This window comes from Neofelis nebulosa, chromosome 5 (assembly GCF_028018385.1).
Source record: "Neofelis nebulosa isolate mNeoNeb1 chromosome 5, mNeoNeb1.pri, whole genome shotgun sequence".
In the NCBI taxonomy this organism is placed as follows: domain Eukaryota; kingdom Metazoa; phylum Chordata; class Mammalia; order Carnivora; family Felidae; genus Neofelis; species Neofelis nebulosa.
Window position 1 is genome coordinate 120330627 of NC_080786.1, and position 7727 is coordinate 120338353.

Genomic DNA, 7727 nt, shown 5'->3' on the forward strand with positions numbered 1-7727 from the left:
TATAGGCCTTGTTATTAACTGTATATACCCTTTTGAGATAATGCCATGCAGTTAGGGTTTGCCTTCTATTCTGGGGTATCTATGGCATTTATTCTATATGTCCTGTATTCTAAATCTATACCTCTGACCTAATTTATTTTCCTGCCCTTTTAGACTTGCCATTCAACTGCAACCCTGATATTTGCGTTCTAATATCATCAACTAAGCATCCCAAAACAAATATTCAAAACTTAAATAATTTCCCTAAATCTGTGTTTACTTCCATAATTTTCTTTTACTTGGGGCAGCACATCCTCTGATATAGCTGATAATAAAAGGAATATTTTGACAAGGAAACATCTGTACTTTTTAATTACCAAGGAATGCGTATTAAAAATATTATCTATGCTTCATTCCATCCTTAAAACCACAACTGGAGTTTTAGACTTTGAAATCTTTCTATGTTGTTTGGGTTTTCCAAGAATACATATATTATCAGACTATCAAAAATAGTCTGTTAGAAAATCTACCATGTTACATAGCAGTAAATGTCTGTATACATACTGCTGATATCCCTAACATCACTGTTATTAACACAATTCATTATTTCCTGTGCAGCCTGGGATGGAAATAAAATAATCAAATACTGTCCCCTTATTGCTCCCTCCCCCCAAACTAATTCAAGACCTATGTGAAGTATCAGACTAAGTAGGCACTTAGCGAGCTCATTGTCTCCTTCTCAAAAGAGGAAAAGTGGTAAACAGAACCAAGCCAACAATAAAAACAACTTCGTAAGAATTTAACCATTTACTTCAAGTGTACTCTATGCCAAGCACTGATCTCAGGCCTTTACATCTATTTAACCCTCAGACAACTAAAGGAGTAGTTACACTTGTTATTCTCATTTTATAGATGTGTAAAAGGAGACTTGGAGAAAGTTACTAACAGTAAAAAAAAAAAAATGAACTAGGTGGAGGGAATATCTTTGGAGCCTTGTTGAGCTATAGGGCCACGACTCTTAAACACTAAACTGTTTTTTCTCCCTGGGTGTAATGCTTTTCTTGCACTTGGCATCTATTCTTATCTGCCTCTCATGACACTGTTAGTCATACCGCTAGTCCAACTTAGAAATGGGGATGGCGTTGAGAAAGAGAGGGAGATCTGACAGGGAACAAATACTTTGTCTTTAGATGGAAAGGGAATTTGTGATTTAGATTACTTGGTGATTTTTAAAGAGTTACTCATCAAAGCACTATTTTCAGCTCACATCAAAATGCCTGATGTTTCTAAAGTAGAAATGTTGAGTGCAATCCTGGACTCCTTTCCTTCCCCTTTCCTTTCTCTTAATCAACAAATGTTATTTTATCTCAAATTGTCCTAAAATTATCCTGTTTTATCCATCCTAACAATATTGCTGCCTCCCCTTCTCCCACGTGAACTTTCTTCATAATTGGTTCTGTATCATCATGTTTGGCTCTTTATAAATTATTCTGTAAATTTCAGTAAGTGCACACTTTCCAAAATGCAAATCCTATGCTAATCTCTTGCAAAAACTCCCTGACTCCTTCCTCATTTCTGAGTGTATAGTATATTTTTGTATAATCTGGTCTCTGCTTAGCTCTCTAGCTTCATCTGTTCCTACTCTCTAGCTCACACTTCTCACTCCAACTATGTCAAACTGCACTGGTCTTTCAATGCATTTCATGCTCTCTTGACTATGGGCTTCTGATTATTTATGTTGAAATAATTTTAGACTTTCAGAATATTTGTAAAAATAGTACTGAGGTCCTGCATATTGTTCATTCAGCTTCCCCTAAGGCTAACAACTTGCATAATCATTAAAACTATGAAATTAACATTGGTAAGGACTATTATGGAAATTACAGTCTTTGTAACTGTTTTTACTAGTGTTTTTTTTTTAATTTTTATTTTAGAGAGCATTGTGAGTTGGACAGAAGGGAAGGAGGAGAGAGACAGAATCTGGAGGCTCTGTGCTCGCAGCACAGAGCATGAACCTGGGATCATGACCTGAGGTGAAATCAAGATTGAGATGCTCAACCTACTGAGCCACCAAGGCCCCCTGTTTTTACCAGTTTTTACACTAAAGTCCTATTTCTATTCCAAGATCTGGTGGAGATTCCCATATTACATTTAGTTGTCATGTCTCCTTTGTGTACTCCTTTCTGAGTCAATTTCGCAGTCTTCTAATATCTTTCAGCATGTTAATACTACAAGAATACCAGTCAACTATTTTGTAGGATTTCATTCAGTTTGAATCTCTCTGGTGTGTTCTCCAGATTGAGGCTTGACGTTGTTCAGCAAGACTATCACAGAAGTGATATGTCATTCTCATTGCATCACATGAAAGAGTATGTGATGTTGGTATGTCTCATTACTGATACTAACTTTGGTTAAAGATTTTCTCATGGTAAAGTTAGTTTTCCATTTATAATTGATAAATATCTGAGAGAGATTTTCAGACTATGCAAATGACTGTTACTCAAAGTTTTTTTTTCCCACAAATTTTAGCATCCATTGGTGGAACTAGCCTGAAAAAATTGGGTTCTGATTGTAATTTTTTATTTTCCTAAATCCTACATTACATTTTTTTCTCTTTAAAAAAAACCTGCCTCTGAGGTGCCTGGGTGGTTCAGCTGATTAAGTGTCTGACTCTTGATGTCAGCTCAGGTCACAATCTCATGGTTTGTGAGTTTGAACCCATGTCAAGCTGTGTGCTGACTGTGCAGAGCCTGCTTGGAGTTTTCTCTCTCCCATTCTCTCTGCCCCTCTGCTGTTCATGCTCTCTCTCTGCCAAAAATAAGTAAACTTTTTAAGAATTTAAAATAAAATTAAAAAAATCAAATCTGTCTCTTCCATTTATTCACTTATCTATTCATTCATAGGACTATGAATTCATGGATGTTGATTTTATTCTAGGGACGATAATCAGTGCTGCTGTATCATTATGTGATGCTCAAATTGTTGAACAGTTGTTGAGCTTTAGCCACTAGGAACTCCTACAGAATGGGTCCTGTGCCTTTTCCACATTCTTATCCTTTTTTTTGAATTACTTGTTTTCTAACGTCCACATGATGCTATAAATTTATTTTGCATTTTCTCAGCCCTAGATTCAACCACTTCTCCAATTTGGGCTTGGTTGCTTCATTGAGAATGGCACTTAGAAATCGATATCTGAGTGTTAGAGGTGCTCATTGTTACGGTAATACCATTGCTTCTAGTCCCTCTGATTAAACAGATAACAAATAAGTATATATGTTGAAACCTACTATGCATATAAAGCAGTTCCAAGATTGCTAACACATATCCCGTGAGCAAAAAAGCTAAAGTACAGTGTTGGCATATACTTCTTGTTGTCTTTAATCTTTACAGTATCATGTCAAATTACTGTTTTTCAAAGATCAGCAATTATGTTCTTCCCTACTTCATTGATATTTAAGTAATAGGTTCATCTGTTATAGTTTGTATGTCATTTATATCTCTGCATCTTCTTTTTGTTTTTATTTACATACAGTAAAATACATTCTCTGTGATCTACAGTTCCTATGGATTTTGGCAAATGCGTGGAGTTATTTGCCAACACTATTGTGAATCAGAACAGTTCGGTCACTCCCAAAATTGTTCTGAATTGCCCCTTTTTAGTCAATTTCTCCCCATCCTCAATGCTACAGTGTACTGATCTATTTTCAATCCTACGGTTTTGTCTTTTCCAGAATATAATCTACATGGAATCCTACATTATAGGACTTTGTGGATCTAGCCAAGGCTTTCAAAAGACATTTAATTTTGCTCCATATTGTTGTATGAATTAATGGTGTATTCCATCTCATCAGTTAGTAGTATTCCTTTAGTGGCTCTACCACAGTTTATCCATCCATTTGATGAATGACATACGGGTTTCCACTGTGGGCGATTATGAACAAAGCTGTTATAAATGTCCATGGTACAGGTTTTTACGTGAACATAAGTTTTAATTTCTCTTGGGTAAATAGCTGGAAGTTGTACTGTGTGGCAATATGTAAGTGTCTTTTTTAACTACATGAGAACTAGCCAAATTGTTATCTGTAGTGCCCATACATTTCTTTTGTACCAGTAGTGGATAGGAGTTTCCATTGCTCCACATCCTTGCCAGATCTTGGTAGTGTCAATATGTTTTTATTTTCACCATTATGTGAATAGTCACATCTCAGTGCGGTTTTTATTTGTGTTCCCTAGTGGCTAATAATGCTGGGGACTTTTCCTATGCCTATTTACTACTCATCTATCTTCTTTGAAATGTCTATTTAAATTTTTTTTTCCTATTTTTTCAATGGCTTTTGTGGTGGTAGTCATTAAGCTTTCAGACTTATTTAAATATTCAGGAAATATGCACTATGTCAGAAATGTGACTTGCAAATAATTTCTACCAGTATTTGTCTTTTCATTACCTTCAGACTGTCTTTCTTGGGCGCCAGGGTGGCTCACTTGATTAAGTGTCCGACTTTGGCTCAGGTCGTGATCTCATGGTTCGTGGGTTCAAGTCCCACGTTGGGCTCTGTGCTGGCATCTCAGAGCCTGGAGCCTACTTTGGGGTCTGTCTGTCTGTCTCTCTCTCTCTCTCTCTCTCTCTCTCTCTCTCTCTCTCCCCCCCCTCTCTCCTTCCCTCCCTCCCTCCCCTTCCACCACTCACTTTGTCTCTCAAAAGTGAGTGAACGTTGAAAAAAATTTTAAAAGATTGTCTTTCTTAAAGGAAAATATTTTAACTTTAATAAAATTCAATTTTTTATTGTATGGATTATGCTTTGGTATCCTATATTAAGGAAGAAGATAAAATTATTTGCCTGATTATTACAAGTAATTTTCCTATGTTTTCCTTCAATATATCTATAATTTTGCATCTTTGTCTTATCTTAATCTAGTTTTTGGTATAAGATAAGATATACAGGTTATACAGGTTAAGGCTTATTATTAATGTATAAATGTTGCACCATTGCTTGTTAAAAATGTATAAATGTTCCATTATCTTTTGAAAGATTATTTTTCCACATTGAATTGCCTTTTCATCTTTGTCAAAAATAAGTGGACAGCAAATAGGTGAGTCTATTCCTTGATCCTCTATTCTCTTGTTCTAAGTGTTTTTCCACTCACCCTGATTAGTGCAGAATTACAGTAAGTCTTAAAATCTTCATGTGAGCTTTCAAAATTTGTTTCTTCCTTTTTTTAAAAAATATGTTTTTCTTCTAGTTCTTTTTGTCTTGCTATGAAAATTTTAGAACAGCTTGTCAATATCTACAGATAAACTGCTTTAATCTTGACTGGATGTATTGAATCTACAGACCCACTGAGGGAAAAAAAAAAGAATATTTTAAACTATTGAATCTTCTGAGCCACAGACCTAGCATATCTCTAGTTATTTAGGCCTTCAATTTCTTTCATCAATGTTTTGTACTTTTCAGCATATAGATCCTGAACATTCTTTGTTAGATTTGTACATAAATAATTCTTTTTGTAATACAACTGTAAGTGATACTTAAAAACATTTTTCAATTAATAATTAGTAGTTACTAAAGCTACAAATGATTTTTTGTATTTGGCCTTGTATTCTGAGCCCTTTCTAAACTCACTTGTCACTTTTAGAAGCTTTTTGTATAGATCCTTTGAGATTTTCTACATAGACAATTGTGTCATCTGTAAATAGAGGCAGTTGTATTTTCTTCCCAATGTAAACACCTCTTATTTCTTTTCCTTGTGTTATTACACTAAGGCATTTAGTATAATGTTTAACAGGAGTGGTAAGGCAGACTTGTTCCCAATTATTTATTCGATCTGAAGAGAAACCAGATTATGAGACTTGTTCCCAATTGAAAGAAAAACTTTCACCATTAAATATGTCACCTGTAGATATCTTACAGATACTTTTTATAGGTTAAGACTTTTTTTCCTGTCCTTAATTTGCTGAAAAAATTTGACAGTGATGATTTTCTTCTATTAAAATAAATCATATGATTTTTAAAAAATGTTTACACAATGAATTAACACTGGAAAAGGTGTTTGTTCTCTATTCTGATTCAAATGTAGGTAGAAACCATGTCCCTGGGTAGAGAGCATATGACCTTTTCATTACTTCTGACTCATGAACTTTGAAGGGATCTGGGTCTGGCATATATTCCTGTCTCTCCTCCAAGGGTAGAAGAGTTGTCCCTTTCTCTGATCTGTCTGTTGCTCTGGTTACATTGGATTTTCACCAGTGACCAAGGATGTCTGTTTTGGATGACCTTTCTCTCAGAGAATAGAGCATTTTTCCATAGGAGAGATAGAGAAAAACTGGGCAGATCTTTACGTCCCTTGCACAGAAGTTGCTCTTTCTCCTCACCTAAGTGTGCACTAACTCGGATTCTTTCTCTGTATTCTTAATACTTTGTGAGCATCTCATAGGGTTGATGGCAAAAAGATCTGCAAACATATGTCAAGTCCCCTTATTTGTATGTCCTCCAGCCACTCCACACTGTAAACGTAGAAATGATGCTCTTTGTAGTTTTCTATACTCTGCAATAAAATCTAGAAGGCTTATGAGCTTTTGAATGTGTTCCTCCCTCTTGTGGCACATTCTCTTCTGTCCTCCTTTTTACCCTTTGGTTACCTTTTTCATAGGTTTTTCAACTTAAATACTCTCTCACTCTCTAGGTGACTTGGGCCATCTCTCTAAAAAGAGGGGTTTCTCCTACAAGATTCCTCTTTTACTTCTCTCATGATTACATTCATTTAATATCATTGTAATTTCATATTCCCCAGTCCATATCTTTACCCACTTTGTCCATTCCCTGGAGGCAGGAGTCTGTTGCATTGCCAGTGTCTGTCACAAATTTTTGGCATTCAATGATCATTTCTGTGTTGAAGGCTTCCTATTATGGGTACCACAGACAGTTTAGATAAAATGTATATTACATAAGTCTACATCAACCTACCACCCAATAATTATTATGTTAAATGTTAAATGACTGTTTATAGTCAGAGGATCTGTGCTCCAGAAAAACAGGAAAACTGATGAATTTATTTAATAGAATATAAAATCAATGAAGGAAGGAATGCATCCTTTTATTAATCCCCCTTCTCCCAGTAGTACTTATTACAGAGTTAATTGACAATCTTTAGAGCTAGGATACAACAGAGGAAAGAAAAGGAAGAATATCCTTTTGTTTGGGGAAAGCAGTTAACCCTATTGAGAACTTTAAAAATTTTTTTAATTGTCCTTAATATCAGTAGGAGATCCTTTGTTGAATCCTAAATAAAGTTTACATTTTGTTTTCCCTGACTTTCTAAAGATCGTCCATCTTACAGAAAAGATGTTTAGGGAAAATACAGATGAACTTCAAAGAGAAAAGAAAGACCCAGATCCTCCTGTGTAGGTAATAATCATAAGGACAGTGAGCAATCCCAAGACCAACAACCAGGAAACAGATACCTGGCTCAAGATGCACAGACAATAGGCAGCTTTACAACACACTAAAGTAGATTTCCTTAGGGAACGTATTTAATTACCGTACTAGTAAAATCAATGGATATTCAAGTTATTTCCCCAAGGAGTTGAACGTTTATTCAACATTTACACAAGAACGAGAAATCCTTCACTGTCTTATCCTCTAAGCCACAGTTAATTGCAGTTGAAACTTAATTCTTTAATATATATTTTTAATTATAGTCATGAAAATGGACCTAAACATTTTAACATAACAATGCTACACTCAAAAAGC